The sequence below is a fragment of the Armigeres subalbatus genome, chromosome 2 (assembly GCF_024139115.2).
Source record: "Armigeres subalbatus isolate Guangzhou_Male chromosome 2, GZ_Asu_2, whole genome shotgun sequence".
NCBI classification, from domain to species: domain Eukaryota; kingdom Metazoa; phylum Arthropoda; class Insecta; order Diptera; family Culicidae; genus Armigeres; species Armigeres subalbatus.
This window is the reverse complement of record NC_085140.1, coordinates 323,600,492-323,621,590: the sequence shown is the minus strand read 5'-3', so window position 1 is coordinate 323,621,590 and position 21,099 is coordinate 323,600,492. Positions and strand designations below refer to the sequence as shown.

The window sequence follows — 21,099 nt, the reverse complement described above, 5'->3', positions numbered from 1 at the left end:
TACGTCTTTCTTTACAATACACTATAGAAAAAATACACGAGAGGACCGTGTGTTTAACACAGTGGCGTAGCCAGAAAATTGGTCTGGGGGGGGTTTTCCGAACATTTTTTTTTATGAAAAAAAAAATTTCTTCCAAAAATTTTGTCTCTGGGGGGGGGGTTTATGCCCAAAACCACCCCCGTGGCTACGCCACTGGTTTAACACATACATTTGCGCAAATTGTCAAAGCAAATCAATGTCATGTGTAAAACTTACGACATCGGTCATTCGAAACTCATCATCCGTTCGTATACCATCCACACGATGTTAACGTGTAAATCAAATCGAATTCAATTGAATCATTTGGCATTTTCGCTTGCTTTATGCATGACTTTAAAGTATAATCGAGATGAACTTCATTTGTTAACAAATGAATTTCGTGCTTTTCATATTTATATAATGATGAAGTATATGTATTTCGTCTGAATCCGATTTCCGTTATCGAATCGAAACCCAATTGAAGAAACATTTGTTTTGCTATAACTTCACCGAATCAACAATGGAGTTATAGAAAAAAAAACTTTCTTCGGTTTTCGTCCTTCTAACGGAAATCGCATTCCGGGCGGAACTAATAAAATGAAAACGAATGTAAAAAATATATATGATTAATAAATTGCTCCGTTTAATTAATAAAAATGAATTGGTTGGCTACCAGCGGGTGCCGCTTCACGCTTGAGAGTCTTGCCGTCTTCCTCTTCAATAGAACGAAAGTTATGACTTAGCATTATTTGCATCAATCAGCCGGTTATAAAAGTTCCTATGGGTAGGTGATGCTTCTGGTTGAAATTCTGTGAGTGTCGTAGTCCGATCTTGATTTATTCCCCATCCCCACCGTCTCCATCGGGAAGTAAACCTTCACTACTGTCCTGCGACAGCTTCCAAATTCCATGTTGGTTTGGTGGATGTACTTGTATGGATTTACTGTTAATGAGAAAGGACATATGTTTTATTGAGGGAGTTGAGGCACGGACCATTTATCTTGTGTGTATTAAATAAATGCTTACCTGTTTGTAAGATGGTAGTAAGTGTTACGGTGATCTTCTAAGCATTCCATTATTTGATGTTTCACGAGCTCAGGAAAGACTCAGGAAAGCTCAGGAGGGAATTGGAATACTCAAATACATCCGGCTGTTTACTAAAAGACGAATATAGTTATAGAACTAGCCACTTATAGAAGCACTTATCATAATCAAATATTACCTGTTGATGGGACGACGGTTGCTAATTCTGTTTAAGTTGTAGTTCAGCGATGTACGACTGGTGCGGTTGGATTGTTGGCCGCTGCTATATAAGATTGTTGGGTACTTATGAGGAGATGTAAAAATACATGGTGATTATAATATGTTCCACTATAGTGGAACTATCAACCTACCGATTTTACTCCTGATTTCGTCCATGTACATCGGAGAAATTATTTATAGTTTACAGCGTTTTTTTTTCGAACCATGTGCTTTCTCGTTGAAAAAGTAACACAATTAAGTTTGTTTGAATGCATCTCTTATTAGTTTGAGTAAGTTTATAACATTTCATAGACAAACATAAGAAATCGTGGTGTATCAAGTATGAAAATTGCTATAAATAATGACATTTGAACTGAGTTTGTGAAGAACATCTTAGTGATGTGAAATGCATTAGACTCCATGGTGTAAATTGAAATGAAATATTCACATTTTGGAACATATACGTCCAATGTGTATTTGTTATCGGTATCCATTGATATGCACACCATATTATGGTGGAACAAGTATGGAATACGACATAAACATTGACATATGAAATGAGTTTGTGAAGAACATGTCATCGATGTGAAGTACACCAGACTTGATGGTGTAAGCCGATTGAAAATATCCATATTCCGAAAAACATGAATCGAACGTGTATTTTTTTATCAGTGTACTGGGTGTCATTTAAATTTTTGGAAACCGATAGCTGAAAGGGAAGATTTTTCAATAGATCCTGAAGCTGTACTGAGATTTTCGTTTTCATTGAGAGAGGTCACGTGATATTTACATTTTATTCTCTTCCGTTTTCATAGAAAACATAAACAATGAAAGGAATTCCGCTAAATTTTCACGGTTTCCGCTAAATTTTTTTTCAATTTGATGATGGGCTTAGGAAGTCTTATGATTGATCTCCACGTTTCTATTGTCAATCTTTTCGTATCCTCAGTCAAATGTTTAGTACGGTGTCATATCGTCTTACAATGTTTAATTCTACTATCATTTTGTCTGTCTTAGTTATTACATGTTTCCTACGTTATACAGTTTAAATCTATGCTAGTTGTAGATTATGTTGCGCATAGCTGTCAGTAAATTGCCTCCATTTGTTTATCACTAAAGGTCAGTTTTGCTTAGACGAAAAACCTAGTTAAAGCGTTATGCAAAGATGAAGAAATGGTCCCTAAGTTGTCTAATGGATTAATGAAAAACCAGAATCTGCCGCTATGAAATGAGTAGGGGAAACCGCCAAATGTTGAACGGCTAATTTTGTCGCCTATTGTTGAACTCCCATAAGAAATGCACGTGCGTTCAACAATAGACGAAGAAATTAGCCGTTCAACATTTGGCGAATTACCCTAGATAGCGCCACCGTAGACCAGTTCCTTCAAAACCTCTCGCATGTTAACCTACATATACAGTGGCGGCTTTGTTTTGATGCGGTGAGTGCAAAATGAGTTACCTAAAATAATCCATTTTCCTAAAGCCGTAAAAGCAAGCGTAACTATAATTGTGTGGGTCGTGGTCAGAGCTATAGATTCACTTTTCGGCGGTAAAGTAAGGCTTCATCACGCCTATTCCCTATCTATTAGTAAAAATTATCGAGAATGAAGCCATTATAAGATTGTTGGCATTTTTTTGTGGTATTTTTAATTATGGTTCCTCAAAGTGAGCCATAACAAAATAAAAAGCCGCCACGTTCCTAATTTTGATAAAACTTCTACTCAGTGAATCCAACAGTCAATTCCCTATTACCGTCGATAAACTTGATCACACTCAATAAAAATAAGTACCTATCTAGCTAGAATTAAGCGCGGCTACGACTCATCATAATCAGGGAACGCTTCAGAAAAGTATTGCAGAAAAGAAGAGATCTACCACCATTATCACTGAGGGATGAGATCTGCCAGACTGCACTACCATTCAAGGCTCCAAGATTCGACGTCCGTTGGATCACATCCGTAAGATCAGTGCGCCAATGCCAGATTATGACGCGGCATTAAGCAAAAATAGTCAACATGTGATACCACCACGACAGGATATGTCTTTGGTTGCCATATCAGTGCTAATGGCGTAAGCCCACCCACCGCGGCAAGGTAACACATCTAAGGGGAGGGACAAAAAACATACAGTAAGCAGAATGTTTAATATTACTGTACCTAAATGAAACACATACAAGTAACGATATCGTAAACAGCTGATTGAAAGGACAGAGGACAGAGCAGTGATGCTCAACCTATTATGAATCGCCCACCAATCAGTTAGACGGCAATTTAAGGGGATACGGGAAGCACGAACAATCATCAAATCGTCATCATTTTCATCATTGAATGCTTTTTTTGGCTACAACAAATATCGATTCCAAAAACGGTTTGTTATTCCAAATCCGACCGTCCGAACAAAATCAAAATTGTTTATATCGGATTACTTCGAATGGCTTTCTCTCCTTCGAAAAATGAGCAATGTTTGTTCTGCTCAATGTCGGAGTCGATGTCAGAGGATGTGGATTGGGTTCAATGTGGGAAATGCAAGCAGTGGGCACATTTCTCATGCGCTGGCGTAGATCAGGAGGTTGTAGAAACTAATTGACGCTGTCAAAAGTGTGTTTCCGCTAGTGCTCAGCTGCTGAAGGTTCCGGACACGAGAAGTAAAGAGCCCCGCACATAGGATACGTTTGCGTTCCGTTTGACAGTTTTCCCATGGGAAATGTGTCAAACGCAACGCAAACGTATGCTATGTGCGGGGCTCTCAAGACGCGAGGTGGCAAGAAGACCGGCCAAAAAGACGATGGAGGGTCCGATCAGGGAGTTGGTTCCGACGCAGATCCGACTGAGAAGCAGTTGGAAGAGGAACAACTCGCCATGGAAAAGGCCTTTGCAAAGCACAGGAAGCTACTTGCTATGTAGAAAGCGTGGAAGGAAGAGTAGCTGAGGCAAGAACGGGAGATGCAGGAATTGGAGCTTCAGGTTCAACGCGAGATAGGGGAGCGGCAACTAGAGCATGAGCAAAAGATGCTAGATGCCCAATTTGCCGCGGAGAAAGAGTTAGGCGGGTCAACGCTTTGAAGGATCAAGACTGTGCTGTTGGCGGGACAAAGGAAGAACAGCCTAAGCGGAAAGTGGAGGTGGTTAGACGGTCACATCAAGAGGGCGGCGGAGCAGCAGTCGACCACGGACTTTCGGGAAGCGTTTCCGAAAGATACAGACCCGCTAAGCGCGAGAGCAGGCCTCAGCAGAGTTAGTGACAAGTTGAAGCTTGCGAAGAAAGTGCCGATGCTCGTCGAGTGCATAGACGAATCGGACAAAGAAAGCGAAACCAGCGAAGTATCGGAGGACCAGATGAAGAACAGTTGAAGTCGGCATAGCAGAGCGCGGAGCAGTCAAGGCTCTTACGGACCGGGGTAAAAATTGGTCATCGAAGCGGCAGCTAGCGGTTCGGAAAGCAGTGTCCCAACATCTTTCAAAGTTTCAGGGAGACACGGATGTTTGGCAACTGTTTATCAGCAGATATGAACACACTACATCAAACCTGGAGAATTTGAAACATCTGCAGGACTGTCTACAGGGAGACGCACTCGAAGCAGTAAGGAGTAGACTCGTATTGCCGAATTCTGTTCCAGACTTGATTAGTGGCCAGCGGAATCTTTTCGGAAGACCAGAGAAGTTGCTGAAAACTTTGCTGACGAAGGTTCGAAATGCTCCCGTGCCAAGCGCTCAGCGCTTGGAGTCGTTCATCAGTTTCGGGATTGTGGTGAAGCAGTTATGCGACCACCTCGAAGCGGCGCATTTGAACGATCATCTTAATAACCCGATGCTAGTCCAAGAGTTGGTAGACAAATTGCCGCCTAGCTATAAGTTGGATTGGGTTCGGTATAAGCGAGGAAAAGTGGATAGACTGCTGAGGATGAAAACCGAGGAAGGAATTTGTGCATGTGCATGGCTCTGAGCACGAGAAAACGGTGAGTCTAGTAGCGAAGAAGTCAGCCGCTCTTGCTGGATTTGCAGAAGTTCGGATCACCTGTAGAGATGATGATTTCGGCGAAGGGATCTAAGGAAAGGTTTTCGCTATTCAACACACGAACGGTGTCTTAGTTGCAGCTGCCCGAACAGAATGTTCGGTACACGGATTTTGTGAAGCGGTATACGCATCTTAATACTGGGGTACCGATAAAGTACCTTTCGCCCGGGTTACCAACCATCCTCGTCGGTTTAGATAACCTACACTTGTTTGCGCCGCTGGAATCAAATGAACCGATCGCTGTGCGTTCAAAGTTGGGCTGGACAATATACGGTTACGGAGAAAAAAACAGGGTGTCTACTCATCTGCAAAAACAAAATTCCCTGATTTTTCCAGGTCGATTCAAACAAGTAAATATTGCGAAAACAATAAATATTTTTTTTTGGTTTGGTCGCCTCACAAAAACAATGTTTTTAAATTACTTAAGGAATTCTTCCAGGAATCCCTTCGTAAGTTCACCCAGAAATTACTTCAGCCATTCAATCAAAAATTCCTTCAGAAATCGCATAGGAAATTCCTCCAGGATTCCTTTAAAAATTTCTCCATAGAGTCCATCGGAAAATCCTCCAGAAATTATTACAGAAATTCCTTCAAAGAGGGAACTTTAAGAATTGCTTCAGAATTTCCCTTAGAACTCCCTCCCTCCCTCCAGGATTTCATTTGAAAATGTCTTTGCAAAAACTTTAGAAAACATCTCAAGGAATGGTTCCGGAAATTGCTTTAGAGATGCATTTGGCGATTCCTTTACGATATTTTTTTAATTCGTTCTTTGGAAATTTGGTTAAAAAAAATTTCGGAAATTTCTTTGAATTTTTATTTCAGCTATTTTTTTAAGAAACTTAAGAAATCCTTTTATGAAATTGTTCCGGAAATATATTTGGGAATTTTCTTCAGAACTTCTTGCGAATTCCTTCCTTCCTTCAGAACTTCTTGCGAAAACTCCTTCAGAAAATGTGTTGATGCAAAAATATGAGATTGCTGGGTCCATAACGTTAGGCATAAGGGCGTTTTTTTTTCCTGTTCGGGTGTGCCACTGCGACCAATTATTAGATCTATTGTAGCGTTACCCGTATCCTTAGTGTTAAAGTGCATGTCGAATTACTCCAGTGCTATTGAGAAGCAATGCAGTATCGGTTTCGATACAGTTGTTGTTTTGTTTTTTCAAGACCACCATGACAAGGTCCCGCTATTTAGACCCTTCATAGAGAGCAATCCCATTGAAGGCGCGCCCCTTATCAATAGGAAATCAATCCTTTCTTGGGGCGTTAGGCGTAATACTACCTTTTTATATCGTGGGCTGTTTTTTGGGCATTTTATGCTTAACATCCTTTAAGCCTAAGGGGCAAGCCAGAGTAAACGCGACGTGCGATGCGACGCGACGCGACAGTGCAATTTGACAGCCTGTTGATATTGATTGTTATTCTTTTACGTGGGTCGCGTCGCGTCGCATCGCTCGTCGCGTTTACTCTGGCTTGCCCCTAACGTACTCATGCCTAACGTCCTTATACCTGACACGGAGTATACCCGCGATTACTATTGCTGCTCTTGTTCGCGTGACCAACATCTAGTTTGTTCTAGTTTATAACCAACATCTAGTTTGTTTAGACCAAGCTGCCACGGTACCGTTACTATAAGTGTCAAGCAATCAATTTATGGGATCAGTACAAAAGGCCGAATCACAAAAGGCCGAACCACAGAAGGCCAAATCACAAAAGGCCGAAAATGTTCTAGCATACACAAAAGGCCGAATCATTACAAAAGTTACAATCTTTCAACCAAGAGAACTTAGAATACTCACAAATTTACGTTTACTTTTATTATGGTACCCCTTTAAGAAAAACTTGACCACGTGTTTTGCAACTACTAGCAGCGATCTAATCAATCTTATTCAGTTGAGGTATTTGTGGGGTTTGAGTATATTACCATCAGCGTGTGATTATACATTAACACCTCAGCGTGTCGATCAGAGCGCAGCAAGCCATGACTCGTCCTCTTCTGGTCAGACCTCCGTGGCGTGCACACGCACCCACGGAGAGCTGCTGTCATAACAGTTCGCTCCAGCAATTTGGGGCCACACATTTTGGCGATCCTGCCAGGTTATTTGTTGAATCCTGACGCTGATTTCAAAAGGTGAGTTGAATTCAATTGGTAATGTGTTAAAATATCTGATGATAAAAAACACAAGGCAATGGGTTTGTATTGCCACAAAGCGCGTCTGGAAGACCGCTGGAAATGGATTGTGGTTTGGAAAATCACAAAGCGCGTCTGAAAGACCGCTGGAAAATGGATTGTGGTTTGGAAAATCACAAAGCGCGTCTGGAAGACCGCTGGAAAATGTATTGTGGTTTGAATGAGCACAAAGCGCGTCTGAAAGACCGCGTGAAAAAGTATTGTGGTTTGGAAAATCACAAAGCGCGTCTGGAAGACCGCTTGAAATGGATTGTGGTGTGGAAAGCCACAAAGCGCGTCTGGAAGGCTGCTGGAAATGGATTGTGGTTTGAAAACCACAAAGCGCGTCTGGAAGGCCGCTGGAAAATGGATTGTGGTTTGAAAAATCACAAAGCGCGTCTGGAAGATCGCTGGAAAATGGATTGTGGTTTGGAAAATCACCAAAGCGCGTCTGGAAGACCGCTGGAGAAAATGGATTGTGGTTTGAAAAATCACAAAGCGGAAGACCGCTGGAAAATGGATTGTGGTTTGGGAAATCACAAAGCGCGTCTGGAAGAATGCTGGAAAATGGATTGTGGTTTAGAAAATCACAAAACGCGCCTGGAAGACCGCTGGAAAATGGATTGTGGTTTGGAAAATCACAAAGCGCGTCTGGAAGACCGCTGGAAAATGGATTGTGGTTTGAAAATCACAAAGCGCGTCTGGAAGACCGCTGGAGAAAATGGATTGTAGTTTGAAAAATCACCAAAGCGTGTCTGGAAGACTGCTGGAAGATGGATTGTGGTTTGGAAAATCACAAAGCGCGTCTGGAAGACCGCTGGAAAATGGATTGTGGTTTGGAAAATCACAAAGCGCGTCTGGAAAAATTGACAATCTAGAAAATCCCAAGGTGAGTCATGGAAGCATTGGTTTTGTTAAAAATAAATTTAGTTTGAAATGTATAACTTAGCGATTTTTAGTGTACATGCAGACTACCGGTTAAACTAGTTCTATCGAAATCTGAGAGATATGGAGATCCATCGTATGCTACAAAGATGTTTGGAAGGCTTACTATATTATCTTGAAGTTTATTTTGGAATTTACTGACTTAGTAGTCGTAGCGAAATTACCCGTTGGATGAGATATCCAACATTCATGAAGCTCAAAAAACGATACCAGCATTCACAAAGTCATGAGTTTTGAGTTATTGGCTTATAGTACTGGTTAACATAAATCTGAAATTTAGGTACATACTTATGCTATCCCATTTAAGTATGATATTCCCAAACTACTTGTACATGCGACCCACCTAGCAGAATCGCATATTGCTTTCGACCCTCCCACATTGGCTTTTAGAATTGCTTCATTGAAATGATTTGGAATTCGAACGGATTTGGATTAGATTTTGGTTGGATTTGATAGGAATGGGTTTCAAATGAATATGGATTGGATTTGGATTAGATTTTGGTTAGATTTAGATTGGATTTGATTCAGATTTGGATTAGAATTGGATTTGATTTAGATTTGGATTAGAATTGCATTTAATTGGATTTGGATTTGGAACGGATTTAGATTGGATTTGGATCGGATTTGGATTAGATTTTGATTGCAGTGGATTTGGAAAGGATGTGGAACGGATTTGGATTGAATGTGGAATGGATTTGGATTGGATTGGATTTAGATAGGATTTGGATTAGATTTTGGTTGGATTGGATTGGATTTGGATTAGATTTGGACTGGATTTGAATTGGATTTGATTTAGATTTGGATTAGAAATGCATTTGATTGGATTTGGAACGGATTAAGATTGGATTAGGATTGGATGTTGATTGGAATTGGATTGAAGTGGCTTGGATTTTTATTAGAATTGGATTACATTTGGATTGGATTTGAATTGTTTGGATTTCATTGTATTTGACAAAATCTCAAAATTAATTGTTGTCCATTCACTACCTAGATCCAAATCTAATAGCTGTGATAGATATGTGAAACAAAATAGGGACAAAATAACGAATCAAGATTCGTCTTTCGCAACCCATCAGCCCACGACCTCCCTGGGAGTCGCGGCCCACAGTTTGGGAACACATGTTCTAAACGGTTGTTAGGAAGTTCAGCATGGTATTACTATATATGAAGTTGATAGTTGGATTTAATGGACGGTATAAGATATTTAGATTATTGTTACAATATAAAATGTTTTTGTTAGATCAATTACCAATTTAGTTTAACATTTTAAAGATACAGCCTATTGACTTGCATTTCGTTGTTTTGCGATTGATAACCACGATGATCATACAAGTTTATTTTAGTGTTCAGTTTTCAAAGGAAATCATCGGTTTCTCAAAAGCAATATGTTCATCTTCGTTTCGCGCAAATAACTTAAAAAAAATCAATGCGTTCTATGCTAGTGGATTTTTTTGCCTTTTTTTTAATGAGAGAAGAAGGGAAATGTGGGGTTTGAGTATATTACCATCAGCGTGTGATTATACATTAACACCTCAGCGTGTCGATCAGTGCGCAGCAAGCCATGACTCGTCCTCTTCTGGTCAGACCTCCGTGGCGTGCACACGCACTCACGGAGAGCTGCTGTCATAACAGTTCGCTCCAGCAATTTGGGGCCACACAGTATTTAACGTCAGTTCAACGTCGAAGCTCAATCTTTCAATGGAAAGAAGTTGTATGACGGTGTTTACAGAGTCAATTTGAATCCTTATTATATTCCATAATAGATCAATATTCATTGCAGTAATGAAAGGATGAACATAACTGAACACTGTATACGTATAAATATTAGCACTTTAAAGTAACGGAGTATTCCAAGAGCTCTCTTTTTTCTTCCTTTGGTGATGAAGTAATCATTATCAGTAGTATTGGGAAAAGTTAAATTCCTAAATCTAATACAAGAGCCTAAGTTGAATTCCACCGGATTCATGGCGCACAGAATCGAATTGCCGATTTGCATTAATGTAATGTGCGCTTCATGACGCATGGTTGTGCTAATGATGCGCACTACTCATGATCTAATTGCGACATCAGAAGCTAAACAAAATCAAAATTTCAAATTATTATGCTTTTAACTAAAAGCTGTAAAACTTACGGTAACGCGGTGTTCTTAAATGTATTTCATTTTCTCCCAATTTAAGAGAAACTTACTTCACAAGACTTTAGTGAGAAATCACAAAAAAATCCGAATATTCTAAATTATATTAAGTATTTAAATAAAAAAAGTTTGAATTAAATCGGCAGACCAACAAAGTTCCGGTCCACTTTGTTGGTCTGCCGACTTCATTCGGCCTTTTGTGATTCGGCCTTTCGTGGTTTCGGCCTTATGTGATTTCGGCCTTTTGTGGTTTCGGCCTTTTGTGCATTCGGCCTTTTTTGCTTTCGGCCTTTTGTAATTCGGCCATTCGTGATTCGGCCTTTTGTGATTCGGCCTTTCGTAGTAGACCCCAATTTATAGCCTATTCAGATAACGCCATTTATGATCATAATTATCATGATAAACAACAACCTGATGCCATCCCCATACATTCAATTCTCTTTCTCCACTTTAACACGATATTTATTACGATAAATAATCTAATCGTAATCTGAGTTAATAACCTACTTATTGAAGCTTATTGAAGCATATTTTGGCAAAATAATTTTAATGGTTACAGCGCCACTAGCATTCTATTACTTATGGCTTTACTGTAAAAACCTTCGGAAAATGCTTCGGGTATTCTTTTGAAATTCATGCAAAAGTATTTTGAAAAAAAAAACTTTATATAACGCCTGGAGGAGTTTTTAAGAATTCTTTGGAAAATCGCCGAGAATATCTTTAGAAACTCCTTTGAAAAACCCATTCGGGATTCCTTCGGCTATTCCTTCAAGAATTCCTTTAGCAAAAAATCTTCACAAATCACTTACACTTTTTTAAAAAAATCCCTTCAGGTGATTTCTTTGAAAAATCCTCCGGATATTCCTTGAAAAACTGATCCCGAAATTCCTTCGGTAGTTCCTCCAGGAATTGCTTTGCTTTTGATAATTCCAGGTTTTGCCAGGTAGTAAACACCCTGAAAAAGTCGGGTGTGCAGACTCGCCTCAACTTTAACTCTGTTATGCCAGTCGGACAGACCGAGTCCCATTACATGACGCTAAGGGAGCCCAATTCGTATTTCAGGACAATGTCGGAAAAACTGAGAAAACCATCACAAGTGGGAAAAATGAATTAAGTTGAAGATTCCAACCAGATGTTCTGTGTTCAGAAAATGGAACGCGATGGGTTCCCGTGCGGAGCCGTCAAGCATGGGTGCACACCAACACCGGAAGGTACAGACGAATGACGGCGAAGCAGGCCATCATGGAGGTAGAAGATAGTAACCCTGCGCCGGAAATGGCCTTCGGGCAGAGTTACGGTCCGGGGAATGTTCGGGAAACACTGCCGATTAGGCACGCTGATAAACGTCAGTTAATAACTGACAGATATGGAAGCGAGTGAAAAGGACATACGTTAGCAGCTACAGCATGAAAACATAAACAAAGATTGGTCAGTAGGGAGTGAAATAGAGGAAAACAGAAATTAGAAAATTAATACTATATATATAATCACTAATATTGTTTACTAAATTTTGATCGAGTTGCGTAGAAGTTGATCATAAGATCACAAAAAAACATTACTGTAAATGAAATACATAAAAGTAACGATATTATAAACAGCTGATTGAAAGGACAGAGGACAGTGCAGTGGTGCTCAACCTATTATGACGACAGTTAGACGACAATTTAATACACAACATAAAACAAGTCGGAAAATCAGAAACATTGAGAAGGACTAGAAGGAAGGAAGTATATTAGAAGGGACATCAAACTAAAAATTGTGAGTAACAGAAAGTAAAGTGTGTGTAACTAATATGAATAAAAAAATTGAATTCACAGTTTGATCGTCCTGTGCGAGAATCGATTCCAAAAACGGTTTGTTATTGCAAATCCGACCGTCCGAACAATACATTATATCTTTTTTCAATTGTATTTTGTTTACGGATTGTTCTCTTAATATTGTCTCGATATTGTGTGTCATGTAAACTCATCAATCATATGTAATTAGTAGAAATTAAGTTAATAAGATCATTGGGAATATTATTAGCCTGTTGGTTAATAAAACAAATAAACAAATAAAGACTGTTCGACTAAATTAGAATACTAATAGTTTATTCAGACTACGAGCTTCATCACTTGATAAAACATATTTTGAAGGGAAACGTCACATACTTCATTCCCATTAAAAAAAACTGTGGATTTTAGAATCAAGATACTTTCAATTAGAGGATAATAAAGCTTTTAGTTGAAGAAATTAAGAAGTTTAGTTTAGTTTAGAAGTCTCTAAGAAAAATGTGAATCAACTTTAAATTTCTTCACCTCCGCTTAACGCTTAAACAAGGATTAAACGTATGGGTAAGCACCGCTTAAGAGTTTAGCGGAGGTGAAGAAAACGGCCCCTAGGTAAAACACATTTTACATAACTGATTGTTACTGAAAATTCATCGTCATCATCAGCTAAAAACCGAATAAGTTTTACTGTTATATGAGCGATATTATCGAGTCAATTACTGTCGATATCGGATTTTGAAATATCGGTTATCGTATCGATAATTCAACCCGGTATTTATCGAATCGATATCGATATCGTCACAGCCCACAACCACCTATAAATTATAAACTATAGAAATGGATATTTCTCAAAAACAATCGAACGCTTAATCCAAGATGAATGCGCTCTTCATATTATCAACATAGAACATTTATGATTTTATGCTTAACAACTACCTTTTTCATCGATGATCTACCGCCAGCTGGAGAAGAAGATCCACCAAACTGCGGTGGCTTCTCCGCCTGCTGTGCCAAATTTCCGAACGAAACGCCTGACGAAGACGAACCAGCTGTTCAAACAAGTTGTTCGACTGATTGGACGGCTCAACGAGGTTGACCAAACCCACTGGAGCCTCCGAACATTGGTTTATTGCCAACGACGGAGAACCACCGAATACGGCGGATCCTCCGAATGGGTGTTCCACCGAATGATGGTGTTCCTCCGAAAGCTGACGTACCTCCGAAGGCAGGCTTATTAAACGCAGACGAACCAGGCGAACCGAATCACTTTGTGTCACGCTCCCGGCCGTAGAGTACCAACGCTCCACCACTAGGACTGGGCGATCCGAAACTATGGGAAATAAATTAATTGTTAATCAACGACGCTTCAATCTTTTACCAACCAACTAACCTGTTACTTCCAAATCCCGAAGTATTGCTAGCCGTGCCCCGAAAATGGATTGTCCTGATTGGGGAACTGGCTGACAAATGTAGATGCACCGAAGCCGCCTGTTGAGGCACTCCACCGAAAATGTTTCCGGAACTAGTATTCGTTGTCGCGTAGTGCTTCCAAAGCTGAACCACCACGAAGATCGATCCTCCCGCAGCCGAAGGCTGGTAACAGACCGAAAAGGCCTCCCCACTAGTGGCTCCGTGCTCCGAAAATGCTTGCCGAGTTGCTGGAGCACTGCTGCTCCAAACGGACTTGATGGTGCGAACCTGCCGTAGAGCCTCGAAGATTGAACCGGTACTTGAAGGTGGAGAGCTGGGGCTACTGATCCGAACAAACCGGTACCTCAGAAGTGCTTCCAAAGGAGAGCTTGTTGCACCAGTTGTTCCGAAGATTGATCCACCGAAGCAGCGCTGTGGTAGCAACCGATCCAAAAAGACCTGTGCCTGCGTGCTGCTAGCACGGTAACAACCGCAGCAGATGATCCGAAGATGGACGTGGGTTTGGATGTTTCAGTGGTTGCTGTTGCTGTTCCGAAAGCCGAGGTAGCACCAAGGCTGTCGCCAAAAATCGACGCAGTTTCCGTCTTTGACGTGGTAAATGAACCACTTCCGAAGATGTTTCCAGCAGGTTTGTTCTGTCGCTTGAGTAGTAGAGGAACATATATTTAATGATCCAAGAGATTGGTGCTGTCTGTGTTGATGTGGGAGCCGTGGTGGAAGTGGTGGTGAGTTGATGATCAGAGCAGGAGGATCCGAAAGAGATGGTGGAAGAATTGGTAGCCGTGGCGGTGTGGTGACAACTTTCGCTGGAGTAGGCGTTACAGCTGGTGTGGAAGATGTGGTCGTGGTAATCAGAGAGTCAGACAGTCGTAGCTGATTTACAGTGCCAAATATGGGGTTTCTTCACTGGTTGAGGGTTCCGATTTGGTTGACAGATCGGTGGTTTATTGGGAAGCTGCAAATGAGAAACCATTTCCTTCTGCTCCTCCGAACGAAAATCCTGTGCCAGCAGATGTAGTTACGGTTGGTTTGACAGATCCGAATGCTGAAGTTGTCGAAGGAACTGATGATGTGCTTTCGGTTACGGTTGTTGTAGCTGTGTTGGTCGTTGTCAGAACCGTAGTCGTAGTTACAGCTTCGGTGATGATACACACCACGTTGAAACTAGAGAAAGGTCCACTACTAGAGTGGAAGTAATAGTAGTTGTTGAAGTCGGTTTATGCTCCCAAAAGTCCTGTCCCAGGGGCAGAAGTGCCGTAGAATTACCGAATATAGTGGAGCTGCTGTTTTAGTGGTTGTTCCAAAATGCTTTGCGGTTTGGAAGTGTCACCTGGTTGAATCCACTTTCTTAACAAATTAGTCAATGCTGGAAAGATGTTTTAGTTCCTTCTTCTGAAGAACTGGTTTGCAGAAGTGGAAGGTAAAGAATCAATTTTCTTGACTTCTCCTTAGGTTTATCCCTCTTCGGTTCTGGATCTTTCTCTTTAGTGAGGTTCAACATTGGCGCTGTTGCTTGTGATGTTCCAAAGGTATAGGTCCTCCGGTAGAGCTTCGAATGAAAATGAAGGCTTACTGTTAGATGCAGCACCGAACGTTAAGACAGATTTCGTTGGATCCACCAGGCACGCTGTCTGATTTGGCGACCGCCTGGATTGTGGTGCTGCGAATCCGAAGACTGGGTTTCGAAGTAGGTTCTTGATTTTCCTTGTCTTTAAAGGTCGTCGATGCAGCAGTGATCGGTTTGATGGAGTGTTCCGAACAGCGTTGTTCTTTCGTTATGGGCACGTCCTTTGAAGCTAAGGTTTGTTCAATGGGTTGTACCGTGGTTTGCCAAACACCAGATGACGATGGTTGTTGCTGAACCCGAACATTGTCGGAGTTGGTTTAGTTACTGCTGGGGTTGTAGAAGTTTGAGATGTTGATGCAAAAACGAATGGTGTAGTTTTCGTAGTATTTTGGACTGTTACAAACGTAGGTTTTACTCAAATTAGGCGCACTGTTTTCGGAAGATCCAACACCTTTGAGGTTCTTTACAGCAGGTTTTGTCGGTGCAATAACAACGACCGGTTGAGTAACTAGGTTGCACTTCAGCTTTTCTTTCACCTTCTTAGTCGGTGCCACTGGCTTTGTAATTACAGTTGGTTCCACTTTCATCCTCCGAGTTTATCCGACGAACATCATTCCGACGCTCACGAACAACCTCTGAGTTCAAACCAATTCGATCCGGACGTCTCGGTTTTATAGTGACCACTATTGGTTCTTCAGCATGTTCCTAAAGGAGCTCATCTTTGCCTCACTCAAACGGCGAGCATCCTCCGCACCTGATCGACAATCGACATCGAAACTATCGAGTCAGTCAAGGAATCTACGTTGTCTACCGTAGTCAGATTTTTCTTGCGATCCTTCTCAACCCTCGTATGCTCTCTCGCATACCAACTTTGTCTTGATGTAACTTAGTTTCTCCTTTTGCTATTCAGAATCTCCTGCTGCTTGGTAAGTGTTTGGTACAAACTTCCAAACTGGGACATGCATTCGCCTCCTGGAGTTGTTTGATTCGCTTCTGGATTGCGGACCACTGGGCGTCGATCTGTTTTGACGATGTGCAGCTGGTTCTCGTTTACGGCGAGCATGTTCTGCAGACTGGCTACTCGACTTGATTGGGATAGCGGCATGCGTCTCCTGGAACTGATTTGGGCTGGGATGCTTGTAGATGGCGTTCTTGCTGTTGGCTTCGGCTACCATGGCGAATGCTTCGTTCAGACCAAACGCAAGGCTTGCACATCCGATGTTAAAGATTCGGTGCTCGCAGCCTGTATGCTGAGATCCTGCAGTTCCTTCAAGTCTTTGATGATGGTGGTAGATTCCTCCTTAAAACCGAGGTGGTGTTCAAACTGTGCAACGCATTTTGAGGTCGATATTTTCTCAAATTTGCGAATCTCTTCGGAGATCATCGGCGGATGATGGAGTTGGTGTCCTCTGTTGATTCTGCTTTCTTTGAAGTTGTTTTATGAAGGCTGTGGAGGGAGATGGGATGTTTGCAGTAGTAGTACTTAGACAAATGCTTGGTAGGATTTTGACTGTGGACTTGTAAATCTTGTAATAAAAGAATTTCTTTTACTTCAAAGATATTTTGAATTACGAAAATCATCCTTTATCATACATAACACTGACTAATTTCCATCGTTAAATGATTTACTGGTCAATTCTAATAGTCATTAGTTATCACTGATAACTCGTGGCGCGCGCAGTTTGACGTTTGCACACTACGCCATCTGGTTCATGTTCCCAACTAATCGAAATCGTTGATGTCGAGATGTCATTAGTGTTTTTCGTTAGTGTTTGAGCGATGATGAATTTGATGAGCGAATGTTCAATGTGTTATGTCTGTTCGTCTGTGCTTTAGGCAACGAACTTACCTTGAAATACTTTCCATTGAATTCGAACGACTCGCCTCAACCGGAGGCGGAGTGTAGCAGTGGTACAGTGATAAACGGCTTAGAGGCATCGCTTGCTGTCTTTTGTTGTTGTTGCTGTGGAGCTGATGCTTGACCAAGAGCTGTTTTCAGTAGCGATGGTTGACTTGGTGAACTGTTGCTGTTGTTGTTGAGTTGTCAAATGGTTTGGATGGAATACCAAATGACGACACCGAACTTCCACCGCCGAACGGACTGGTCTTGGCTGTTTCGGTGATGCGCTATCGAACCGAATGTATCTGCTTGCCAAATGTTGAGCCACTGCCGCAGGAGCAGCAGCAGCAGATCCTGCACTCGGAACACCGAAAAGGTTAACAGGAGATTTGTTTCCTTGCGTTGAAAAAGACTTTGTTTTAGCGATAGCTGGAGTCGATGTAGCTCCCGTTGGAACGGTGAAGGTGATTTCTGCCGAAGGCTGAGCGAGGGACCACCGGAATAGTAGGTTGCTTACTTGTACTGATTTCAAATTTTCCCGATGTATCGGTCACTGGTCTTGGCGGACTAGATTTTGGATGTTGACAAGATTTAGCAGTTGAAAGATACCAAAGACCGTAGGTAGATAGAGATGAATCATCGTAACCGGAATGGTTTGCTCTGAAATGGTTATTTCGTGAGTGCAACCGTTTCAAGAGTAAATCAATTGGCAATGTTTCCTGTTGTCTGATGACTGGCAATTCTGCTGTGCTTCGTCCGTCGTAGTCCACTGACTCCATGTTGGTGTCTCTCCGATTCAGTCGTTCCAAAATGCCAACTTCCATGCTATTTTGATGCCATCAACAGTAAGTTCCATTGCAAAATGTGTATAAGAAACATGGCCACGTCTAGGACCACTTTGACTGTAACATATGTCATCATAGTTGACAAATGTTGGGTTTCCTGCTTTGGGGCATTTACTATAAACAGAGATGGAACACTATCTTCAGCGTGCGGCAGATAAACAGCTGCAACTGATATGTGGATAGCCATTGCACGGCTATCACATCGAACGGGCCTTCCACACTCCGGAGGGCAAGCGATGGTTCTAGCGGGTTGAGATCCGGCTGTACTGCATCAGTTTCCCGTTTGCAAACCGACCACCAATTGTTTACCCTTGGGGCTCCAGCAGACAAATCGCTCCCTCGCTCTTATCCAATGAATGAACTCACCACTGGGTTCCTTAGTGTACATCGACAGAGCTCCGTTCGCTGTTCGTACGGAAAACATGTTGGAATGACGGATTACAGTATCTGAGTACTCCTTACCTGCCTTCGGCGATGTCCTTATCTAACTTTACAATCGATGGCGTTAGAACGACGGGACCGAATATATCTGAATTATCGGAACACCGCCATTGACAACGTCGACCGCCAGAAATCCATGGTCCGAACTTATCGCCAATTGCAATGGCTCCGACGGGAGGAGAACCGTTCGAGCGGTACTACTTCGTCAAATACCTTATCCGGCGTAAATGTCTTTCAGCTGTAAAACTGCAATGAAAATAGATACCGTTACATACAATTGATTCAAAGAATGCATGATATCACGAAAACTTATGTAATTGAATGGTCGAGATACAAAGAAGAAGTCCTGAACACAACAGAATCAAAATGAAAACGTTAAGTCGTGAATCAAAACTGAAAACGTCGACAGATCCAGTGATTTGTTAGCTCTGGTTTCAAAGTGTTCTCATGTTCCTTTGGAACGGAAACGCACCGTCAATGAATGAAGTGCCTAATCAAATCAATAATAATGTCATTGTAATCAACTTCGCTTCGTTAATTCAAATTAGATTGAAATTTTTTTCCGTTATTCGTTATTACATTGTTTAGGGACGGTGCGGTTTTGAATTTGAATCACTTCGTGGGGACTTACTACATTTATTTACACAGCACAGCATTGAAATAATATCTATACCTTTCAACTGCGCCCAGTCGTACCGGCAAATATCAGCTGAATACCAGCTGCTAGCACATGCAGTGTCCTTTACGTTCATCTCGTGAAAATTGAATTGTTTTGAAGGTAAACTTTAGTTCCTGTTGGATATACGAAAATATTCAATCAGCAACAGACATAACCTCAATAGAAGGTCGAATTACGATCATAAATTTCTGAAATTTGGATGAAAAAAACTTACCGTTACATCTAATCCGTTGGCGCTGGAACGGCCATTATTGGTACACCGTTAATTACTATTTGCAATCGTTTTTATCCGAAAATTCGGACGCTTTTAGTATTTTAGAGCGAAAATGTTTTGCGACTCAACACAACACCTATGCCGAACGAAAAGCACAAACGGAATGAGGGAAGTAAAACAAAAGCGCAAAGAAAATTTGAAATATTTTGACAGCTTTCGTTTGGCATTGCGTCGCTGTGTCCGCTGCACAGGTACCAATTCCCGATAGGGAAATCTTGAGGAATCAATTTGATTGATGATTCAACGTGATTCAATCATCCAAATCGAATTGAGCCATTTATCGAATCAGTAACATTATTCACTTATCTTCGGAATAATTGACCTTTACCGCAAAATTGTATCTCATTTTATTCTATAACGATATTGTCTCATAAGATTCGATTGAATTTGAAATCGCGTTATTTTGCCCTTAAGAGAGTCACCATGCTACTACCCAAGCCGTTCCTGGTGGACGTTAGGCAGAATAACAGCGATTTAAAATGCTGTTCTCAACTGGCCCTATTTCACATTCTTTCTTTACACTTCGCTCGCTTTGACACCACCATTAGACTGGCCCAGGAAACAAAATTGTCAATTCCACGGGACCAGGATTGTGTCTTGAAAAATCAACTCTGAAATTTCAGCTCAATCGTTGTTGAAGTATTTGGAAGTTTAGGGGATTTCAGCAAAATTTAGGAAAATACACCGTCACTCATTCGATCTGGAAATTGGTTCTGATTGCTCGATTGACAGAATTGCAAAAAGCAGTTGGTGGTACAGAACAATTTCACAGAACATTGTATGAGATTAAATGAACTTTATGAGCTTTCGGCTGATGCAATTCGATCAAAACCAAAATACAAAATAGCCTCAATAATTGCACGAAAATTATATTAAGTTCATTTAATCATCATGAATCTGTGAAATTGTTCTGTAGCATACCAACGCTGTTTTGCAATTTGAGGTCAACGACAATCACCAATTTCAGATCGAATGAGTGACGAGGTGTATTTTCCATACATTTTGCTGAAATCCTATAAAACTTAAATCAAATGCGCCAGCTTATGAACAAGCGATTGAGCTGAAATTTTAGAGATTGATTTTCTAATCTGGTAACGGGCCAGTCTACTATCCATACTGTTCTTCTTGTGCGCCTCTTACTTTGAGCTTTAGATGTTGTACTTCACCGATAAATGCCAATAAACTAATGATTGAGTCATGCACGGTGATCAAAAAATCTTCCTAATTTAAGTTAGACTGGCCCAACTGCAGGGCTGGTAGCGACCGATGCGCTCAAAAAGTGATTTAGTGACCAAAACGACGAAAAAGGACCAAATAGTATCTTTCAGTTGCAGAAAAGTGACCAAATAGTTACTTCAGTTTCAGTTGTGTCTGATGAGACGAAATTGCCGTTTTGGGTCGAATGAGAATCGTCTTCACTCACCACTCTTTGCCTTAGAACGAACTCAAGAGAAATGTAACTGCATAACTCTTTATCTAATCAGAAAATTGTATTTACCTTCCTTTTAATCCCACGGAAATTTTATTAAATATCAGTCAAAACAGTACCCAAACTATGAGTACGTCCTCCGAGAAAATCAAATGCTACTGAAGTGAGCGAAACATGGTTATCACTAATAAGACCTGTTTACTTTTCTGAAAAATGACTTCTAGGCAAAATCTGCGTGAATATAGAGCTTCCTTCACGTGAGAATCAGTGAAAGCGTAAATACGTAACTTAATCCATAAATGA

The 21,099-nt window shown here is 41.1% G+C and overlaps 1 protein-coding gene, 1 long non-coding RNA gene and 1 pseudogene across 4 annotated transcripts in view; all 3 read right to left on the bottom strand.

Annotated features, from left to right (window-relative positions):
* LOC134212698 (nuclear pore complex protein Nup214) overlaps window positions 1-21,099 on the bottom strand; it is a 64,965-nt gene that overhangs the window by 19,828 nt on the left and 24,038 nt on the right. Inside the window, exon 6 of one of the 2 annotated variants that reach the window (XM_062690784.1) lies at window positions 11,908-11,920. The exons of the other annotated variant lie outside the window; for it this stretch is intronic. The gene's annotated coding sequence lies outside the window, so the exon portion shown is untranslated. Of the gene's footprint in view, window positions 1-11,907; window positions 11,921-21,099 lie in introns of those variants that run through there. 2 annotated transcript variants of the gene reach the window in all.
* Window positions 472-1,908, bottom strand: LOC134216842 (uncharacterized). 2 transcript variants are annotated; one of them, XR_009980846.1, is made up of 4 exons: window positions 1,412-1,908; window positions 1,240-1,343; window positions 1,044-1,174; window positions 472-960 (listed from the first exon to the last, which is right to left on the bottom strand). It is a non-coding gene; the product is annotated as an uncharacterized LOC134216842 (long non-coding RNA). The 2 variants fall into 2 exon arrangements; XR_009980847.1 differs by having other exon boundaries at window positions 1,240-1,323; window positions 1,412-1,905.
* Window positions 13,243-19,166, bottom strand: LOC134209919 (nuclear pore complex protein Nup214-like; annotated as a pseudogene).